This window comes from Motacilla alba, chromosome 1A (assembly GCF_015832195.1).
Source record: "Motacilla alba alba isolate MOTALB_02 chromosome 1A, Motacilla_alba_V1.0_pri, whole genome shotgun sequence".
In the NCBI taxonomy this organism is placed as follows: Eukaryota; Metazoa; Chordata; class Aves; order Passeriformes; family Motacillidae; genus Motacilla; species Motacilla alba.
In genome coordinates, this window is record NC_052031.1 from 26,858,290 (window position 1) to 26,881,498 (window position 23,209).

The 23,209-nt window shown below is 35.7% G+C and overlaps 1 protein-coding gene across 2 annotated transcripts in view; it reads left to right on the forward strand.

The window, feature by feature from the left end:
* The window catches only part of IMMP2L (inner mitochondrial membrane peptidase subunit 2), a 410,793-nt gene that overhangs the window by 290,062 nt on the left and 97,522 nt on the right, over positions 1–23,209 (forward strand). The window lies entirely within an intron of this gene.

A 23,209-nucleotide genomic window follows, 5' to 3' on the forward strand; every position in this document is an offset into this window, starting at 1 on the left:
TTACGAAATAAGAAGTAAAAATCCCATGGTGGGGTGTGTTGGGGGGGATGGTAGCCCCAGAAAATGCTCAGGTAGCTGGCTTTAAGTAATTGCTGTCCAGAAAAATGCTATTTTTTTAATCAGGTATTACATTTGTTGAATATTTATTGTGTTACGCAAGGCACTAGCAAAGAAAAGTCATCATCTTCCTATGTCCTTTTCAGACAAATTTCATGAGACGGTTATGACTCTGTAAACTGTGTAAACCAGAGATTATAAGGACACTTCTCCTCCCACAACAACTTCAATGTTTAGTACTACACTTTATTTTATTATTTTGTGGGTTTTTACACATGCATACATACATACATACATACATATATATTCCCCTGAAAATATTATCTTCATAGGATAAAACCACTGTGATGGTGATGTATTGAATTCAAAAAATGGTTAACCAAAACTTTTTTTTTGATTACTGTTTTCTGCAGGATATTTTTTTCAGTAGAATTTTCAGAAAAATTTTCGTTAACTCTCTCAATTTACTAGAAGTCTTCTCTTAACTCCTCTTTAGAGCAAAAGCAATTACCTTCCTTTTCTTCCTCCTTTCCACATCTTTTTGTAACAATCTGCACAGAAAATAATACATAACTTAGGCCTTCTTGATAGATTTTAGTATGTAAAAATATTGCTGCTCAAGATCCACTGTCAGTTATCCGTGATGAGTTTTCTAGAGATGCTACAATTGCATTTGTACAGGAAAAAACAAATCACATAAACATCAGTATTTTATAACGAAATTTCCTTTAAAAAACCTAGATTGGCTTGGCTTCATGAATGCATCTCTCATGGTTGACTGGCTTAATATTCATTGTGTCAGCTGCAATTTGAAGGTTATTAAGCCTGACCTAGATTTCATTGCTGAATAGGTTAATCTGCTCTGTTATCTTTTTGTGTATTTGTGTGTTTTAGCTCACTCCAATTTCTACTTTCAAGTTAGTGATTTGGAAACTCTAAGACCGACACAGTCATGATAAGGAAGACAATTACTCTTTGTAAAATTTAGTTTCATACCTTTTTGTCCTTTGTGTTGCATCCTATTTGAAAACAGTTATCCAAGGATAAACAGGGTAAAAATAGTGATATAACTTATGTATCCTGGCATCATGCTTGACTAGTTTGCTACAGAAGCAGTCACCACAGGAAGTCAGATCTTTATCTCTCATCCCACCCCATGCAGAGAAGACAAACTGAGATGAAGAGGGTAAATAAAGAAAGTAAATAGACAAAAAATTAAGATAACAGTCAGATGACAGGAGGATGTTGTTGAAAATGCATCTATTCCCACTCTGTAAAGTAAACAATCCTTTTTCTGGAGGGACCTCACCCTGCCTTCTGTTTTGAAGCTTTATTCTAAATAAAATGGAAGATTTTATTGTTACCATCTTTATGAACAAAACTGGTATTAGTTTTCTCTCATTGAAAGTTTAGTTTGGATTAATTTTAAAAAATGCTTTCACATTAAACTTTTTGGCGTTTTGAGTTATTTTCAACTGAAAAGCACTGCCTGGGTAGCCCTAGGGTCTGAACTATGCTATATTTATCCACAAAACTGACTTTGTACATGATTATACTGGAATTTATGTATGGGCTAATTCTCCCTTTATTCAAGAGATGACCCTTCTGCTGAAATCCATCTACTGAGGCTCAGTTCCAAGCTCACATCTAATTTTCAATCATGCAGGCTTTCTCCCTCTTTGTATCTAGCAGATTTGAAATGATAAAATAGTGCCAGAACATTTTTATTCTGAGACATTCAGTTCTGTTCACCACATCGTTCGAAAGAATGAAGTAACAGATGTGTTGTCTCTAACCTTAATTTAATTAATTTACTTTATAACTTTTTAAGGGGGCACATTTTATTGAAGTACAGATTCATTTTTTGTCTTTTCTTTTGGAAATTGTAGCCATAAAATACAAATGAAGCTGGAAGAATGGGCTAGTCGGTTCTCTGGCAAAGAAGAAAGATCAAGTATATTCTCACAAATGTTTGTCTGTCTTATTCTTTTAAATCTTGTAGAAAGTTATTCTACAACTTCCACAGAAATACAATTCTAGTGCTTTGCTATCTATGTAGCCAGAATATTTTTCATAGTAATTCATAATAGTAAATTATGTTAGTGAAAATTAAGCAATTATTTTCTTTTGTGTCCAAAGTTATTGAAAAAATTTATCATTGTCCCTTCTAAAGAATTTCATACAGCACTATAGTTTATATGAGCTGCTTCTTGCATATAGTCTAATTTTTCCAGGAATAAGAGAATATAAAGGCTTTCTATTTTTCCTGACAGATCTTATTTTTCCCAGAATAACCCTGCTTCTTCAGAGGGGAATTTGAAGAGAAGGCAGGTGCACAGGGACACTTTTCCATGATATCATCCTGGCTTTGAGCAGCATCCTGACTTGGGGCTAATGATATCTTTGAATAAACTTTTCATTAGACTCTTCCCCCATGGGTTTTGTCATGTTTCAAGCCTTTTGAAATCTGTATCATCTAAAGCATTGGGTGTGCTGTGTCACATCTTTGTCAGTGACATGGACAGTGGCACCCAGTGCACCTCAGCAGGTTTGCTGGTGACACCAAGCTGTGTGATGTGGTCAACATGCTGGAGGGAAGACTTGACACCCAGAGGGACCTACACAGAATTGAGGGGTGGGGAGGATCTGTGCAAACCTCATGAAGTTCCACGAGACCAAGTGCAGGGTCTGCAGCTCAGTCATAGTACTCCAAAGCTGCAGACAATATTCAAGATGAGACACAGCACAGCTTTTTAGAATAACAAAAGGGCGGTTTCTGGGATTTTTTTTTCTGCCATTTTTTACTATAAATGACAACAGATTTGACTGCTAATAGACATTAAGGTAACAGTTGTTAAAACTGGCAATAATTATCCCAATTATACCTTTACTGTGTGGTAACAATTAGATCAGAGCCCATCCCTGTGTGCATAAAATTAGGACATGGCTTTATTTAACTTTTCCCAGAAGCATTGTTTTACCTGCACTGAGATCTCCATCTTTTTTAGGATATCCCTTTTTTGCTCTAACCTGGATTGCGTGCATTAGATTTTGCTTTTTCTTAAGTTGTGGTACTCTAGCTGGACCTCAGCAACTGATAGAAGATCAAATGAATTGTCCATTTCCTTCATGTTTTATATAAAACACATCTCTTAATACATCTCTGTATTACATCTCTCAAGTTTACTTGTCTTTCTGTTTCATCAACATTCTCTTATATTTTGTTTTTGATCAGGTGTAATGCTGAAATCTTTACTGCAAAATGATTGCAGAAATGTTCAGTTCCTTACTATTTAACATTCTTGCATACATTAAGAATTTATCATATATAGCACATTCCCTCTTTATTCTGGTTTGTGATCCTAGCCCATCATTAAAATTCTTTTACTTGTGTTTGATCATGATTTTTTTTTCTGAATTCTGAGGCTAATAAAATATTGAGACCTTCAGCCTTATGTCTGCCCTGTGAACAAAAAAGCATAGCTTACTGGGCAGTGTAAATACAATGACTATTGAGTAACTGAAGTACACTTTTTACTGTGTTACTGTCACAGCCATGGATTGAGGACTTTGAATTTCTTGTTCCAATTACCTTTCCCACTGAGTGTTTCTTCTAAAAATCACTAGTCTACCTCCTACTTTTGATATGTAAAATTATATTGCATAAAATAGATTGCTAAGATAGATGCAATGAATGATAATTCATCTGAATGTGTTTCCTTTGATAATAATGAATTTAAAGTAGATTTGTAACTTTTAAATTTAGCTAAGTGTAATCCAATTAATAGGTTTGATACAATATCTAACAATGGGACTCAAATCTCAATTGCTGCTTTTAGCATCTTGGAGAACAAGAATCACAGTGGAATCAAATTATTTTGGGTGTGATGACCCTTCTAAGACATTACCTAAAATGATATTTGTAATAATCAAAGGGATTTTTTTGAGAATATTTACATAAATGTTTAAAAATAAACCTATAAGGCTATGATCTTTATCAAACACACAGCAATGGAAAAAGATTCTGTTGGTGTTTGATCTACTGGTTAGCAATTGATGCTGCTACTAATACAATGAACAAATGAATGAAATAACACTGACAAAATACTGAACAATTAAAAAAATATTGATTAGAGATTTTGATTAAATAAAATGCACATCAAACACCATAGTGTGATGGAAATAAATCTTTTGTATTTATCGTATATGTATTTGTATATTGTATATGCCTATTTTGTATATGCCTAATATATACTATTCACATTTTAGTCAGTTTCAACCAAAATATGAATTGTGGTAATGTTTAAGGAAGAGTCAGGCATGTGCTGAAAATATATGTATATACAGGTGCAATGTGACAAGATGAGTTGGGCTGTAACAGATTAAATTGTCTCAGCAGAAGCATACATCTGCAGCCACACTTCACCACTTATCTACCACTTTCCAAGACTAGATATAAATTCTGAGGAGGTCATTATTTTGAAAAAATCTTGAATGCAGACAGATATCACCAGTGCACTTTCTTATAGCAAACTGCAGAAAACAGTAGTCTAAATACATGCAGAATTTCTAAGGGTTGTATAAACAATGTTACACAGTTAAGCATTGACTTTCTAATTGTGAGAAAACTTTCTTATTCAAAACAAATCATGCAAACATGTATTTTTATTAAAGGCTGTACTATGGCCTTCAACCCAATGGTTCATATACTGGTTTAGGAACCCAGCTCTTCCTGCAGTAGAGGGAGCTCTTCCAGCCTCCCTTCCAATAAAGGCAAGAGGAGATCTAACATAATATTCAACTGGGACTGTGCTAAAGCTGTGTGTGACCACTTTATTGAGTGTACAGTAGAAAACTACAGACACTGAGGTTTTAAAATACCCATATGACATATGTTAAATAATGTAGTCTTGTCAGCTTTTTTGAACCATTGATGTGTTTCCCTGCTCTCTTCAAACAGCTTTTTAATGGTTGTGAGTTATGTATACAAGCGGATATTTGAGGCTGGAGAGATTATTATTTTCAGGAGCAACAAAGTTTGAAAAGAGTTGACTTTCATTATGGATTGCATAGCTGGGTTCATTTTTAGCATTTCAGTATTTCTAATCTATGTTTTGTTTTTTAAAGACTTTATGCATTATAAACATTACGGAAGAATAAAATCAATTTCATATATAAAGTTATTTCCTTGAAACCACTTCATTTTACTTATATTTCTGTGCTGTATGCATTTCACTCATTTTTCCAAAAACATAAAAATATATCCCTTTTTCAAGTTGCTACTCAACTGTTTGTTGAAGATTTTACCGAACAGTCTACCACCTAAGGTAAACTGAGGTGTTTTACTATGTGTTTTGCAGGCTCACTGGTATTCTAGTAGGGTGTTTACTGAAATACTATTTCTTATGAGTGTCAGATAAGTCTGAGGGAGTAGGAGTTTTATCATTCACATTTATCCATTTATTTAACCCCATCACTCATCTTCCTCCTCTTAAAAGATATATAAATACCAAATAAATGGAAAAGAAACCTGACATTTGGAGATTGACACAGTCTTCAGCTTTCAAAGATGATGAATATCTGGAGCCTCTGCTGACTGTGAACAGAGTTCAGTTTTCTAAGAGTCACTCAATGGAATTTACAAAATAAATACTCTTATCAATTCATGGGAAAAGTCACTGTTTTTTAAAAATGCATACCAAAATCTGAAACTTCTGCCTTATTACTTACTATGTAGGGAACTTTCTGTTAGCTGGGGACCAGGACAGCCAAGGAATACATGGTTCCTGTGCATCACACAGGAGTGTGTGTATAGAAGTACACACACACACACACACACACACACACACACACACACACACACATTTGTAGGGCTAGATAATTTCTGTAAGAGCTGAGTGGGTCTTCAGGAAGCTACAGCACATCTCCATTTGTATAGCTCTAACAGGTAACTGGAAGATGATTAAGCCCCTTAAAATGCTCAACAAGTGCAGAAATGCCATGTCAGAGTTTGTAAATGGCAGAGTAAAGCAGAGAGGCTCATAAATTTTGATGTCAAAGTATTGCTATAAATGCTTCCTCTTTGGACACTATTTCCTCTAGATAGGCCCAGCTATCCCAGCGTATCAGAATTTATGATTAGAGCTGTAATAAATGTCTGACTTCATATTTAAAAAGAACAGACAAGAGGTCATTGACAGAAACCACACTAGTTAGTTCTTGAGACATAAGAACTGTTCTGATTATATTACATTTGGATTTATACTGTTAAGCTGAATGATGAGAAAATTGCCAAAGAAATCATATAAAGTATATAAATCTGACATGGAACAGAAGGCCTGCTTGGTTTCTTGATTTCTTGCTTTGTGACTTTGTCTTGCTTTCTTGTTTTGTTTTGCTTTCTTGCACTCATGCTTTTTCTGTTTTTCTCTCTCTCTCCTTTTCTGTTCTGCATAAGTGAAACCAGAATCATATCTTCAGGCCATATTCCTAAGCAAATGCATTTGGAGCAGAGGCCTGGGATGAAATGATGCCCCCCTACTGAACCTCTCAGTAGAACTCCCACTTACTTTAAAAAGAGCAAAAATTCAACTGGGAGGGCAGTCTACCTCTTGTAGGAATGTAGTGCATTGAAGACTGATGGAGAAAATTTGTTACTAAACAGTACATGAAAGCAACATTATAGCTGAGAACATGCGTGCAAAACTCACAAAATTTAATATTATTGTTCCCATAGCAGCAATCTGTGCCACGCTGCATACTTCTAAGAAGGTGTAATTTCTACAATAGCATGTAGTATAATAAAAAAGTATTTGATGTGCAATGTATGAGAATAAGGAGCTATATGATCTATAAAATTGAGTTTCTTTATGTTGGTGTATTTAAATCCTTAGGTATTTTTTCAATAGATTGAGTAATTGCTTTATAGTTTAATTTTTATATCCCATATCACATAACCATTAGTGCCCTGAAGATAAGACAACAATCTGAACAATGTTTTAGACTTTGTGTATGTTCTGATTTTGGTAGCTGATGAGACATTTGATTGAGTACATACCATGGCAGTAGCTTTTCTGGGGGGAAAAAATATCAAAAAATATTTTCTGATCTGTAGGTGAGATTTAAATTTTGAAACTCAAGAGAAATTTGAACCAGTGACTCCATGGCAGGGGATTGGAACTAGATGATCTTTAAAGTTCCTTCCAACTCAATCCATTATATGATTTTTAAATTAGAAAGTTCTCTATTCTGAGCTATCTAGCTTTTCAAGGAAGGTATAGTATTGTAAAAGATTCAAGCCCTTTGAGGTAATAGCACCATGGTTCACAGGAATGCACCTGTTGGGACTCCTACCTGTAAAACCAGTATATCAGAAAATAGCTTGCTTGTTTGCTTGCTGTCTTATAAGGAGTGGGGGTAAGTAGTTCCCAAGTGTTTCCTGGTTGTTGTGAAACAAATTGTTTTCCTGTTCTTTTAATTCCACATTTTTGAAAGATAAAGTAATGTTTAGTATTCATTCCATATGTTGTATTTTCTGAATAGGGACTGAAAACTTTTACGTGATTCATCTTTCAAACATGCAGCAGTCAAACTCTCAGACTCTCTCAGGCTGAGCACTGAGTTTCATAATTGCCATAAATGCTTCAAATTGAAATATGAGACTGAAGTGATTCATTATATTAAGAAAACTTGGTGTCATGGAAATCTACAGGAAACTAAGAATTGTAATTGTACCTCTTGTATCAGCTGCATATCCACTGAATACAAATGGTCTGTACATCAGAGCATTATGTACTTGTCCATTCCTATTACTGACCCATCTATAAAATATCCTGTCTCTTACAATTAAGCTGGAGATAGGTTTCACTCTAAAGTATTTAGTTTTCTTTGCTGCTGTCTCTCTTCCTTAGTTTTTGTATGTTCTTTTTCTTGGTGTGGTATAGCGGTGGTAATAAATGCTAATGCTAATGTTATGGATGCAGGAAATGCTCCTTTACTGGTTGCTATTGCTTTAATTACCCATTCCACATGTTTAATAGTGTTTTCATTATTTTTTTCAGTGTGTTCAAAAGTTGCTATCCACGTCTTTGTATTTGAAGTCTATTTATGGTATATGTACTATTCACACATACATATTGTTTCCTAATTATCTCTAACCACAGAATTATCAAGCAAGTCTGGAGTTGTACTTTCCTGCATGGAAAAAAAAAGTATTAATTTTCCTTATATCTTCAGCCTGAAAAATCTGATACTTTCACAAATTTAGTGCCTTATCACCTACCTTTTACTGGATTGGTGCTTGCATTAATGTGCTCTCAGAGGATGTTTTTTATCACAAAGGTTGTCATTCTTGAGAAGCAAGTATGGACCACAGCAGAGCTGTGTTGACAGAGGAATTTGCAGATAAAGGATATGCTTTAAAGTGCTTTTCACAAAGCTATGCTTTGCAACCCAGTTTATGAAATGGCTGCATCTTGGAGGTGTGGAGGAATCTTGCTGGCTGTTGTGAGTAAATGAGAGCCCATGAAGAGAGTAGAGAACACAGAATCACAGAATTAACTAGGCTGGAAAGGCATTTGAGATCAAGTCCAACCTATGACCTTACACCACTTTATGAACTAAACCTGGCATTAAGTGCCACATTCAATTTTTAAACCTGAAGGGACAGTGACTCCACCACCCCCCGGGGAAGCTTAAGAGCCCAGCTCTACAGAAGGGCTGTATCACAGTGAAACAGTGCTCAAGGTTTTGTGGTGTGTTCAATTGGAAAGGACACTTAGAATTTATTGGACAGACCCATCAACCCTTGCTAGGTGCATCTGTCAGTTGTTGCTTGGGTTCTTAGGGTTGTTGCTTGTTTTTAGGATTGTTGAGAAAAGTTGTGGAACCGGTCTAATATATGTTAGCCTTTCCCTTGAGGAAGCATAAGGGGAGAGGGAGGTGTATAAAAGACAGTATAAAGGCCTGTAGAAATATAAGAAGAAAAAGAACAACAAAAAAGAAAAAATCTAAAACTACAAAAGTCTGAAACAGAAGTTAGTGTTTTGACTGCTGTGAATCTAGTCTTTTTTATTTTCAGGTTTCCTCATAGCTGTCTTTAAGCTGTTATTGGTGTAACTGGGAAGTCGCTTAACACTGGCAGTGTGAAAGACTGGGTTAGAAATCCTGCTTACTACTTCCTTCTCAGTGTCTCTCCTGGTGGGTAGTTTTGATGCTGCTAATACTTTTTCTTAGTGCAGCAAGCACTGTAGTATTTCCACAGGCAGATTTTTAGATATGAGGATTATTTCAGATCTACCAGCTGTTTTGCTGGTTATTGCTTTCTACTGACTTTCCATTCTGGGGTACTTGTTGAAACTCACCAGCTCAGAAGCTGAAAAATGAACTGGTTGTGCACTGGAGGAAAGCACATATTGTACTTTTATGTCTTAGGAATTTTGCCAATAGAACATAACAAAGTATGATTGTCCCTCTTCTAAACTAGATGTTAACTAATTCATTGAATAGGAAGAGCTGGGAATTGCCTGGCAATGACTCTTGCTTTCCTATGCAACATTTCCCTACTTGCTCTCTCTCAAGGCCTGGTGAAATAAAATAGAGCTCTAAAGGCATCCTCTCAAGAAATTCATGTGTGAGTTTTTTGCTTTGAATCAAATGTTTGAAGGGTCTTTTGAGCTGTCACATGTCTGTCAGATTATTTCTCTTTCTGTTGTAAAGATTCTCTGCTATGACAGAAAGAACGACTTGCTGAGGATTATACAGTACCTCTTCCTTGCATAGCTGGGCATGAGGAATTAATTACAATCTTAATGCTCAGGAGAAGTGACAGATTATGACTGATGGGGAATTGTGCTGGAGCAGCTCATCTGAAAGAAAGGCAGGGAAAGTTGGCTCCCTTGGCTCCCCTTGCACAGTTGGGAAGTATGTGCGTTTTAAAGCATGGCAACTGCGGTAGGAGTCTCTTCAGCCCAGCTCTACGCTCCAGCCAACCTTTGATTGCTTCTCTGCTATGTGCCAGTACTTTATCCTTCCAGACACACTCCCAGTGGCCACAATGCGTCTGTGTGGCCACTGAAGAGGTGAGCAGGGTTACAACATCTGAGATAGCAGCTCTTGCTGCTGGTAGTTGTGACTGACTTGGCGTGTGTGGCACCAAAACCATGTTATTTATTCCTACCTTCTTTTCTGTCGTGATGCACCTTTATTCCTGTGGGGGAAACCCTTGCAAATCCACTCATCTATGGACTTGAAGGAAGAAGCCGGCAGAAACATGCTAATATCAATATTTTTGCTTTTCTCTTTGTGGCCCATTGCCCCTGGTTCAGAAAAAATGTTTTTTTTTTCTAGTGTTGAAAAACAAACATGAGGAGATGGGACTGGGTCATGTATGCCTAAGTTATTGGAACAATGCACACAAATTATTTTCTCTTAATGTGCTAGAGTAGGCACAATTGCTGGGAAAAAAATCAAGACAATAATTGCAGTTAAAACCAACCCTTACAAATAAAGCCACACAAGTGGTCAAATAATGAAGATTAGGGTCCTGTCTGTCTCTTACGAAGTCTGAGTTTTGTTGAAGAGCCTCGCACAAACCTATTAATCTTCATTACAAATGATTCTAATAAATATGGATAGTCATGCTAAATCTTCTCTGCCTTTTACTGGCTTCTCTATAAGTGTAGTAAAGTCTTGTATGTGGAAGTTATATATAGCTATACTATGTTCTTTCAAGAACCAAATGACAAGCATGTGAGGCGCTTTGTTTTGGTTAGGACAACATTGCAAAATTCTGTGAAAATATGCAAACAATTTCTGCTGGTTTCAGTCACCAGACTTTGAAAATTGATTTAATAGTCTGGAATAGAAATGTTAATCTTTAAGTAGTTTAACTCTATAAGACATTAGACTGAAGTCTTATTCTTGATCCTCTTGCTTTTCATGATACCTGTAAAATTTCAACTTTAAAATGTATACTGACAAAAGGCAATGAAAATTTTCAGAGTAAGATTCAAGTAGTGATAGATTTCATGTTTATAATTTTTTCTTCTTTCTCACACCTCAGATTCAGCTTTTGGCTGAATAACTGAGCCTTCCACTTTGCTAAAGCAGGTGGAGCCTGATATTCATTATTTCAAAATACATTTATCAACATATACATTGTTGTGTTTTGATCCTAAATTTATAATTTTTTTCTGGCTATTATTAGCAGAAATTTTTTTTACTTTTATTGATTCTTTTTCTTCTGTTGTTTATAAATAAGAATTTGGAGTTTGTGTCTGTCTCAGACTATTTTGACTAGGAGGCTTCCTATCATTGTACTCTCACTTATTTAGCACCATCTGATCATGCTGATAACACTTTTATTTCTAGAAATACCAGCATGCTGGGATTTTCTGTTGCTATACAAAAATATCTATTTTTTTCCTAGTCTCATGATGTGAGATTGTAAAGCAAAGTCAGAAATGCTTCCTTTGTAGCACTTTGTGTCTTAAAAGAAGAAATACAAAAATTCCCTTCCTGACAAGTATTTCTTAGCACTACAAGACTCAGTAGACTGTTCAGCATGCTTGTCTTCCTGCTAACACAAGGGAATAACAAGGAAGTTACTATTACGGCCAGATGCAGAATTAGATTTTCTGTTGATATTTAAAATGATCAAAGAATAATTCTGAGGGCTTTTCAAGAATCACTATTGAATGAACATTTTCTTGGTTCAGTAACATTAAATGAGAAAACACGTTTGAGAAGGAGGATGTGAGAAATACAGCAATTTAATGAATTATCAATTGACTCAGTGATGTGAGGTTATTGAATGCAGTGGAAGTATTAATGAGGGCAGTGCCCTTTTCTTTTGCAGGTAATTCAGATTTTATTTTTGATGATCTTTGATTTGAAAATTTTACTGCTATGCAGGCTTTTCTTTTTAACAAAACAATATGAAATTTCATTGGTTTGCGAAAAAAGAAAACTGGTATTAACATCTACTCCTAAGAGCAAAGATCACCTATATAAATCTTTCTAGGCTCCATGAGGCATTTCTTTACTATTTTTCAGCACTGGGCTGCTGAAAACTGAGCTCTTCCAGAAAACAAATGTTTATACATTAACTCATGTGGCAAAAAAAAGGCTGCTCTGAAAAGTATTAGACTTTTCCTAAATTAATTGTTTCTCTTTATTAGATTTCCACTGATCTAAATGTGTAGTTCCAAAGCTGAAAATCTAAGGAAATTTTCAAAATATAGAGCTGCCTTAACAGTGTAGGAGGATAATACCCCTAAATGTTGCAGTCAGTTCTTGCTTCTTGAGACGTGATTTCAAAGATGAACATAGAAAGAGGTTAAAAACAACAAAAACAATGCAATGGACCAGCTGAACTATTCATCAAATCCCACTGTACAGAAGGACGGGCATTAGTGGGAAATGGTCTATACAAGACGGAAGAAAGTCTTTGTGCAGCAGATAGTTAACTTCTGGAATTTTTTGCCCCAGGATGCTTTGAAGGCAGACAGTATAACAGATCAGCAAGCAGATACTGAAACAAATGGACAACAATGTACAATCAAACCTCTGTGATAGATTAAATCACAATGCTCATGAAGGGTAGTCAAGCTAATGCGTTTTACCTGGGCACTGTCTGCTTTTCCAATTGTCTGGAGACAGACTATTGCCCTACATGGACTGCTCAGACACAGAAATAAGGCATTTCTTATAATCTTCATAAAAGATTAATGATAAGTAATGATTTTTGGATAAACCATAACATTATTTTATACACCAAGAAAAAATAGCATCTATGTGTAGATTTGAATCTAATAACACAAAAATGATTTTTTTTGCTGCTTCCTTCAAATTGCAGTTGTTTATTTCTGTAATTTGAAAGTTCAGTCTGAAAGACCACCACCAGTTCAAAAGTAGGTATCTGCAGTCTTCTACATTTATATGCTCATATCTTGTATCAGAAGACATATGAAACCTATTACTTTTTAGGATTTTTTATTTAATTGAAATATTTTTGAGTTTTTAAACTCATAACTTGTATAGTAAAAATAGTAATTCACTTATGCATACATGGTTAATATTTTTTATTACTTACTTGTAAGCTTTTCAATTATCTTTTTGATAGTAGCTTTCTTTAAAAAAGAAAGAACACTTCTAAAGGAAAAGTAATAAAAGGCATTTTTTAAATAATATCCCCTAACAAACATAAATAGAAGGAGATGTGAAGTTTCAGGCTTCCATTGTAAAAAAGAATAACAACTCTCCCCCTTCCATAAATTAAAAAAAATCAAAACAAAACAAAACAAACCACCTTGAAAACACTTATTACACTATGGGTTCCTCATTTTGCATAGTCTGCTTAAAGCAGATTAGAAAATTTTAATACCTTTGGTTTGTCCTAGGCAATAAAGAAAGTATAGCAATTAGCTCCTTTGTGAGAGGTGTGTGGCTGGGGAATTGTTTCTAACCATTGGACCTAGGCAGAGGTAGTGCCAGACTCTTTTAGCAGTCACAGGTTTTCAAGAATTTAGCCCAGTAAGCTGTAACAGTGATGAGGAGGCAATGCCGCTATGACCATCTCTGTCAGCACTTTTTGAAAATAACAGCATTATTCCTCCTTCAGAATTTCCTTAGGAGAGGAACAGGCCAACAGGGTTGTCCAAGGTGGTAGATGGTGTGATATTCCCCTCTGGCATACAAAAATTTTAAAACCTTTTGTTTTCTCCTCTGCTCCTGTGCACCTCTGCCTCCTCTCACAGAGCCTGCTTGTTGGAAGACTGGCCTGGCCAGCAACCTCCACTCTGAGGCTGAGTAAACAACAGAGTAGGGAACCAAAGGTCAGCCTGCAGCCTCTCAGTGAGAGTTTCTGTCACAAAAGTAATGGCAGAAGAACTGCTAAGGGAGAGGTTTGGGTGAGTAGAAAAAGTGATTTCAAAGAGGAAGAATTTTATAGAGAGCTGTGTTTAGTAATTGTGGATTCTGCAGGCTAGAGTTTTGCTACTGAGTCAAATTTTAAAATCCACCACTTAAAATCTGGAAAAAAGTTTGATCATCTCTTTTCTTCAGCTGGCAAAGGCATTACTGAGAGGAGCATTTCTACATGTATTGCAGAAAGGGGGAAAATAGAAACCATTATGTAGCAGGTGAAATTTTCATCTTAGTAATACCATAAATCTTAACATTTGAAATTCACTTCAAAACCATTGTCTTTGACTCCTTAAAATGTGCTTAAAACTAGAATGTTCTCAGTTATTCAGTATTAATAAAAAGAGGGTGTAGGGTGCAGGAATTAATATTTTTGATTGCAATATCTCTTTGGGCTGTATGTGTCCTCCCATTACTACAGGTATAGTTTCCAATTTGACAATGATGTCAGTGTTTGGTAATTCACTTAGATTACCCAGAACAGCTAGTAAGTTTTTACTTTGGTAAAATGATGAAGCTAATGATAATGAATCTAACAAATTATTCCTATCTAATATATGATATAATATGATACTGCTAATATCTGTTAATGATATTAGCAAAAACCTGTCATGTTAATTATCAATATAATCTAGTAGAGAAATGTGAGAAGGTAATGAAATTATACACTTATGTGGTTAATGGGATTTTTATCAAAAGAACCAAAGTGAAAAATTATCATAATGTTAACTTGAAAGGGCACAGTGTTGCCAGTTGGAATCAGACAAATTTACAAGTGAAAGATTTGTAGAGAAAAATGAGATATTGTATGTTTTCTTTCTCCTGAATCAATAAACTGGTTAGCCATCTAAATGCCAGTTATGCAAGCAATAAGGATTGCTCTGTTTTCAACACAAAATTACTGGTTTGTATTTCTTGCAAATTTTATCCTGAAAAGGATTATAGTTCTTCTGATTAAGAGAATATGGCAAGCAAAAGACTGAAGTAGTTTCAGTGTTCCAAATGGGAGTGACAGATTTGTGTGAAAGTGTGTAGTAATTTCTATTCGCATACATCTAGTATCTTCATCACATCTATACTATCTTGAGATAGTATCCACTGTTGAATAAATTGAGAAATACATATTGATTTTACATATAGAATTTTCTAATACTCATTTTAAATAATAATGCTCTCAATATTGTTGGAGATAGTGATGTAAGTTATATATGGACCTTGTAAAGAATATGGTCATTGAACAGATTTTCCACAGTACCACCTTTGCAGTATTTTGCTTTCGATTTAATCAATCTGGGAAAAAAGCCCAAACAAAACAAAACAAAACCCCAAACCAACCAACCAACAACAACCCTCCCCCTCCAAAAAAGAAAAACCAAACAAAACTCCCCAAACCCAACCCAGATTCTAGACTTACCTCTATTATTTCAAAAACAGGTTTGCAGAAGTCATCCATAGCTTCATTAAAATTCAACAAAATTGTATTTTCCTGAATGGGTTGAGAAGATCTGCTGTGGAAAGGATCATAAAATAAGAATGTTGTTAGAGCTAGAACAGACGAAACACATGCAGGGAAAAGAAAGGGGCACAATATAGAGGGTATAGGGTAGAAGGCCCCAGTAAAAAACTATTCACAGGTGTTTTAGGAAAATTACAAAAGTTGTCTCTGTGAGGAAAGCTGCTGTTGATCTTTCTTAGCAGTGGGAGCAAATTAGTTCTGGTTTGCTGGGACAAACAAAATTAAATGCTCATGCCTCCTGACTAGGTAAGAAAGACTCTCAGGAACAGAGGGAAATTCCTGTGCTGCTGAGTGTTATGTGCATGGGGATGTGCAATGGCCTTTTACAGTTCCTGAAGGGAGGTAGTATGAATTAACAAAAAATACAGAAAAACAGTGTGAGGCTGGAAATGGGAATCATAAAAAATGACTGCAAATTAATGAAAAGAAATTTTACCCGAGGAGAAATTATTTCCTTAAAATCTAGATCCCCTGGCATTGCTGGTGAGTACTGCCTCTAGAACTCTACAGTTCACAAGATGTAGAAAAGAGCTTCTGTCAGCTGTAGTTTTTTTGAATCAGCTTACAGAATGCTTGCCAGCGCCAGGGTAACAGACCTTTGTGATACAAATGTCTACATATTGGTAAAAGTTTCAAGAGGGGCAAAACCTAGACCCTAGATATACACCATATCTTTAAAGCACAGGAAAATAAATTCTAGAAATGCTATCAATTAATGTCATTATCCAAAATCAAATTAAATTATAGCTTTGGGAAACATTCTTAGTGAATGGCGGAAATCATGAAACTCTTCTCCAGAAAGAGATATAGGAAAGTAAAGAGCATTGAGGTAAATGATTTATTTTGTCATGTGTATTGGTCAGACAGAACAGCAGCAGCTCCAAAGCTGCTTCCTCATTAAAAGCATAAGAGTATTTTGAGGATATTTTGAAAATTCAGGAAAGAAGGAAGAAAGAAACAACAGAAAAATTAATTGCATTGACATATGCCTTGAACATAAACTGTAGCAATTATCTGGGAAATTATGTGATATTAAAGGAGTTAAGAGACATTAATTGCTCCTTCTAAGTCTTTGGTATATTTTGGTCAAATATATCTGGATTCAGAAGTATGATTAGCATTCTTTTCTGGTAAATTGATCTATGAAAGATACTTTTGCTCATAGCAATGATGCCATAAATTTTGTGAATCTCACAATCAATGATCTCACATCTTTTCACTCTTATAATTATTTCTAGTCTCTTTCTTGTTACATTGTCCTCTCTCATACAAATGGGGTGTTAACAAGGGAATGTCAGGCTTGAAATGAGTCTAATCTCTGTAGTAGATGAGCTGGCTTATTCTTTGTCCTTTCAATCATAATATTTTAGATAAATATGCACAAATCCAGTAATTTTCCTGAATACCATGTGTTTTAAAAGTTGTTGACTGCATTATGCTGATGCTGGTGAAGCGAGGGTAAATCACTATGTTTTTTAAGAGTGATATGCTTTGTGAGAAATTATCTCATTAATGAAGCAGAACTACAAATATCTCCTGTACTTTCCATATCAGATTTCTACTTATTTGTAGCACTGTTGAGTTACAGGAACCTGCACTGGTGCACTTTGGTAGGAATGCTTTAGCTGGGAAAAAAGAAATATCCTTCGTAGGTCAGCTTGCTTTAACTGCTTTGTGTAAAGGGGGTGTTTTTGTAATCATAATTCTCTTCCAAATGAGGAAACCATTTTTCATTCATTTTTTCCTGAGACTTCAAAATATTTAATGGCAAAAAGTAAAACAGACTCTATATAATCAAAAATTTGCCCAATTGTAGGCAGAGGGAATCAATACCTCCATAATGGCTATTCCTGATATCCCTGAGTGGGATTCTTTTGTTTCAGATTATGTCATCTCTGTCATTTACACGTATCTTCCTTTGTGGGTTCCCTTCTCAATATAGCAGGTCTGGCAATGCTTATGAAGCAGTACCTGAAGCATTAGGAATCCTCCAGCACTTTCCAGGTTCTGAGTTTGGATGCATTTTTTATAATCAGGCCTGTCAAAAGCTGGTGGATGTGTAGGTTATATAGAAAACATTTCAGTTCTGAGGCAAAATTTAATAGCTGCACACAAGTGAAGAATATTCCCTAACCTATTTGCTTAATCTCATGCATAGTGTGTAGGTGTCCTTCAGAAAAAAAAAAATTAGTTGCTTCACATATATAACACTGCCTTTATTTCTTTATGTATGTGTAAGGGAAGAGTTAAAGTAGGAAGGCACAGATGGCTGTATGTGTGTGTTGGAAGTGAAAAAGGACATTTCTTAGGAGCTGGAAGGTGTTTAGTGTCATGTGTAAGATTCCCTGCAGTGATACTAATAAAACTTACATGTTATATTGCAGTGAGGTTCATGTTTTGGGATCTGGGTGTCACTTGAAGTTGAATATCTTAGCATTTGTTCATTCTGTGGATTTGATTAAGATGGATGCACGTGGAAAAAGTTCCACATTATGGTGTGTTGGCCCTGGCTGAATGCCAGTGCCCACCAGAGTACCTTATCACTCTCCTCCTCAGCTGGACGTGAGAGAAAAAGTGGAACAAAAGTCCTGTGGGTGGGGATAAGGGCAAGCAGAGATCACTCACCAGTTACCATTTTGGGCAAAATGGACTCAGCTTGGGGAAATTAGTATATTTTATTACCAAGCAAATCAGGGTAGGATAATGAGAAATGAACCCAAATCTTTAAAACACCTACTTCCATAATTCCCTTCTTCCTTGACTCAACTTTACTTTCAATTTTTTTCTCCCTCTTCCCTTGCAGTGGTACAGGGGAACATGGAATGGGTGTTGTAATCATTTCATCACATCTTTGCTGCTCCTTTCCCCTCAGGGAGAGGATTTCTCACACTCTTTTTCTGCTTGATCTTGATGTTTCTCTGATGGGACAGTTCCCAACATGAACTTTTCCAGTGACTCCTCCTCACACTTGGCAGTTCATGAACCCCAGCATGGGTTCCTTCCATTCAGTGCAGTCCTTCAGGAGCAGACTGCTCTAGCGTAGGTCCTCTGTGAGGAAACAAGTCCTGCAGGAAAACCTGCATGGACTCCTCTTTCCATGGGGCCACATGACTGCCAGGGCCCTGCTCCAGAGTGGGCTTCCCTTGGGATCACAGTGTCCTTCAAGCATCCACCTGCTCCAGTGTGGGGTCCTCTGTGAGCTACAGGTGGATCTCTGCTCCACCATGGACCTCCGTGGGCTGCAGAGGGACAGCCTGACTCACCAGGGTCTGCACCAGGATCTGAAAGGAATTTCTGCTCTGGTACCTGGAGCACCTCCTCCTCCTTCGTCACTGACCCTGGTGTGTGCAGAGCTAAAATACATGATCACTCTCTTGGTAAATTACCATTGTACAGCAACTTTTCCCCCTTTACTCCATTATCCCACAGGCCCTATCACTACTGCAGAGGGGCTTGGCCATGGCCAGCAGTGAGTCCATCCTGGAGCTGGCCAGCATTGGCCTGTTTGGACATGGAAGAATCTTGTGACAGCTTCTCACAGAACCACTCCTGTAGACCTCATGCTAAAGTGAAAGACCTCATGCTAAAGTTTTGGCCACCAAAACCTGGCCACGCAAACCCAATAAACATGTACAGCAATTCATGTTGCTTGGAGAAAGTTTTTCTTAAGTATGATAGAGACTACCTATTTTACAAAAAGGGTTTGTATTTTTATCTCCTCTGAAAACAGGACATTATCTACAGTGTTTGTTCCCTGTTGATACCCAAAGATATGCAGATTGCTGAGACCTTTGGATTTCTCAAGGTCAAATCAAACTGAAGGGAATCATTCCTCATCCAGCTTAGCTGAGCCAAGTTGCTTGCTTTGGCACTGCTGCCGCATCCTAAAAAAGCAGATTTTTCTTGCTTGTGGGCAGGTGGTTAGAATACCATATAGAGCTCATTTTTGACTGTCAAGATTGAAATTATTTCTCAGCCAAGGATAGCTATAAGTACATCTGTTAGCTATTAAATTGTGGAGAAAAAAAAACTTTGAAAAGGTTCAAAATGTACCTCATATCTAGGAAAAAAGTAAATCAGAATTTCAGACCAACTTCGGTAAAAATGTCTAAAAAGATAAATGCAATTCCATTATGTTCTGAACAAGAAAATAACTGCAGCTCTGGTGGACCCTGTTCTTAAACCAATGAGACTTCAACTACAGTTTGAGCAACAGCAGCACAGATGATTATTACTAATGTGTTGAAGACTTCGATAAAACCTGAAATTAATTTTTTTGCTCACACCAGTATGGTTTTTAACAGATGTTTGGATTCCATATATCAAAATCTGGGTAATTTGATGTCTCTCCCCGTAGTATTGCTAAAACAAACTATTTAAATGGGAAGAATAAGAGGTGTGAATTTTTTTGTTCTTTTTTATTATAAGATAGTAAATTTAAGAAAATTAAAGACTACTCTTCATTAGTAGAGGCTTTGTGAAGTTTAAGAGATTGTTCAGTAATTATAACTCTTGGTAATGAACTAGATATGAAATTAACAAATACTAAGTTAATTATTACTTACAGCAATTTTTCTCTTAAGAATTCATCCAGATATCTTCTAAATTTAATTAAAAACTTCATGTGTGAGAGCTAACAGAGGTCATGTCAGCTACAGTCAGTCAGAGAAACGAGTCTAAGGATGCTCAACTAAGAAAGAAAAATAGAAGTTTGTAATGCTTTCAAAATATTATATTGACTGCAATTCCTTTGTAGCAAAGACCTCTGACAAGGAATTTGTGTAAAATTCCTGATGAGCTAGTAGTGCTTTTAAATTGATATTTGCTTTGAGGATTTTTAGTTTTGCAGCCATTGTTAGAGAGTGCTAGAAGCATTCCTAAGTATTTTTTCACTTTGAATTGTTATTCATTTTTCACTGAACTATTGATCATTACACTTAAAACTGTTATTCATTTACACAGATCTAAACACCCAATGTGACAGCAGTCTTCATGGCTATCCTTAAGAAAAAGGGGGGAGTCAACACTTTTCTAAAATGCTGGTGTTAGTGAATTGGCCTTGTACGATTGCACGAAGTGATGGACAAGAGTTTTATTTCAGCATGCCCAGCCAAAATGTTTAACTAGTGAAACAAATAAATGGTAGTTTGTACATTTAGATCGGGAGCCATATTGCCACTGCAGCACACTCGTGTGGTCTTTTCCTTGCAATTTTGGTCAGAGATTAAAATTTCTGCAGGATTCATGGAAGAGAGGACAATGACTAATTCTGACTATGAATCAATTTGGATTCTCTTCTTAGGAAAGAAAACCAAGTTTGTATTTTTTTATTTAAAAAATGTCAATATAGTCTCTGCAAGAGTAGTTAAAAATAACCTACCATTGTGAACCAAACATGGCTTTCTAAAGCCTGTAGCCTGGTTTATTTGCAGCAATATTTTATTGCTCTATTCTGGAGTAACTCAAAAATGAAATTATTTTAAAAATTGAAACCAGAATCAAGAAACAGGTGATCCAGCTCCCTGTACCATGAGCCTTTGCTGTGGTTTGTTATTAATGCATGCAGTAAAAGTCTCAAATAGAAGTTTGTTTTCAAATTTCAGAGTGTTCCACAGGACAGGACAGTGTTTGCAGTAGTATTGCTAGAAAGAATACCAAGTCCCCAGATAACTGCCCTGTGCAAATACTACAGTAACATTTTGAAACAATTGCTTTAGGAAAATTGATTTTCTTGCCTCTCTTCTGTTCACAGGTATGTGGGCACTTATTTTTTACAATTTTTTTTTTTTTTTGAGCCTACACGTGGGCAAAATTTGATGATTTATATAACCCATACATGAAATGGCAGAAGGTTTTACATTTAGCTGCTAAGTTTAAGGGATTTATTCATGAAGCATCACACTATCTACTAAAGTAGACAATTAGAACTGCCGTTTTTGTTTCTTTTCCATTTCTTTTTTTTCTCCCCTATTCCCTTAATATGTTTATTAACATTGTAATTTTAATTCTATTTCCTCTAAGTAAAAACTACTTTTATGCAATAATCCGCTTTTTCAGTATGAGAATTTGTATATAATTCCTCTTTAATCACTACAAGAGACTTTATTTTTGCATAATTGTAGAAAAATATTCTGGTTTATGATGCTTATCTCAAGAGTAGAAAAAAAAATAAATGTATTTACCATGTTTTAGAAATAATAAAAAGAACCAATTATAGTTACTGCACTCTGCAATCTTTCTCTTTTTGCCTTAGGCCTTAAAGAACACACCATACACCTGTTTTAAACCCTTAGATTTTCACAGGGTCTCTGAAAACCTTTGCAAGACCTATCCACGCAGACCAGTTTTTTCCCTCCAATTTTGTTTCTAAGTACTTATTACAAAACTTTTTTTTTCCTTCTTCGTAGTGATTTCCCAATCATAATAAAGGAGGAGATTATTTAGGGATAATAGATTGTGTCAGGTCTGAAACTGAGTCACTGACTGGCCTCTGCCATATTATTTTCCTGACGTTTGTGAGGTAAACATGCCAGCAGAATTAACTTTCAGATCCTTTCACCCTTCTGAGTGAAATTCAGTCCTGTACATGAAGTCTGTAAGGGTAAAAAACTTTATCACAATATGCTCTTGTGTATTCAGGAAGATGAATGGGAGAGAAAATTAAATATTTTTTGAGCTATTGTTTGCCTTTATCACTGATGAGAGAGACCCATTTAATAATTTTAAGAAGTGTCTAATCAAACAGCCGAATTAATTAACAACTCTCAGCCTATACTTTAAAACATTTTCTAGTAAAGTATATGATGCTTTGTAAAAGAAACTATCAATGAGAGGGAGCATTATGAAATCTAAAAACATAAATAATTTTATTGTCCAAACTGTATGCCATATCTCTTGGGAAAAAAAAAGGATTTGCATAGTAATAAATGGCTTTTTTAGCATAATTGAATTATTATAGCGTAGTCACTGTATTTAGGAAATCATATATTTACCAACTAGGACAGTTTTACATTTTTGTTTTGAATGGTTTAGAAATTTAGTCTTGAATAATGTGTAATATGGAACTGTTCTAGAAAAAATGAAGATCAGTCTTTTTCTTTTCTGCAAATAGGCTATTATTTCTTCAGCTTTCAATGAAAGTAGAATTCCATGAGACTATAGTACTGGAATGCTCATCCTTTTAGCTGCCAAAAAAATAGCCATTTGAAAGGGATTAGTCAGATTTTGTGACTTGTAAATAAAGTAATTATTATTTTTATTTGACTAATGTAGTCAAAGTCAATAAAATATACTTTTGAGGGTTTCTTATTCATCTAATATTTCATGGCCTCCAGGTTATTGATTAGCTTATCCTTTTAACACATTTACCCCAACCAAAAGAAGCCTCCCCAAACCCAATATTTTTCATTTTGACTTGTGAATATCCTGATTAGTGCTGTTGCACAGTTCAGCACATTCTCCTGGTGAAGATGGTTTTCTGTCTCCAGCTGAATTTTTTTAGTTTTAGAGTGCGCTCCTTCTGCCTTGTGCTCTGAGGGCATGTCTCCCAGACAGTAAAAAACAATAAGCAGCTAGAGGCAACAAACTAGATCAAAAGTCTGTGTCTGTCAATGGACAGATTTGTTTATTCAAAACTAAATAAGAGGTATCACTGTTCATAGTCCCATCTGTAAATACTTTATCCTGGTAATAATTCAGCGTGCATGACAATTG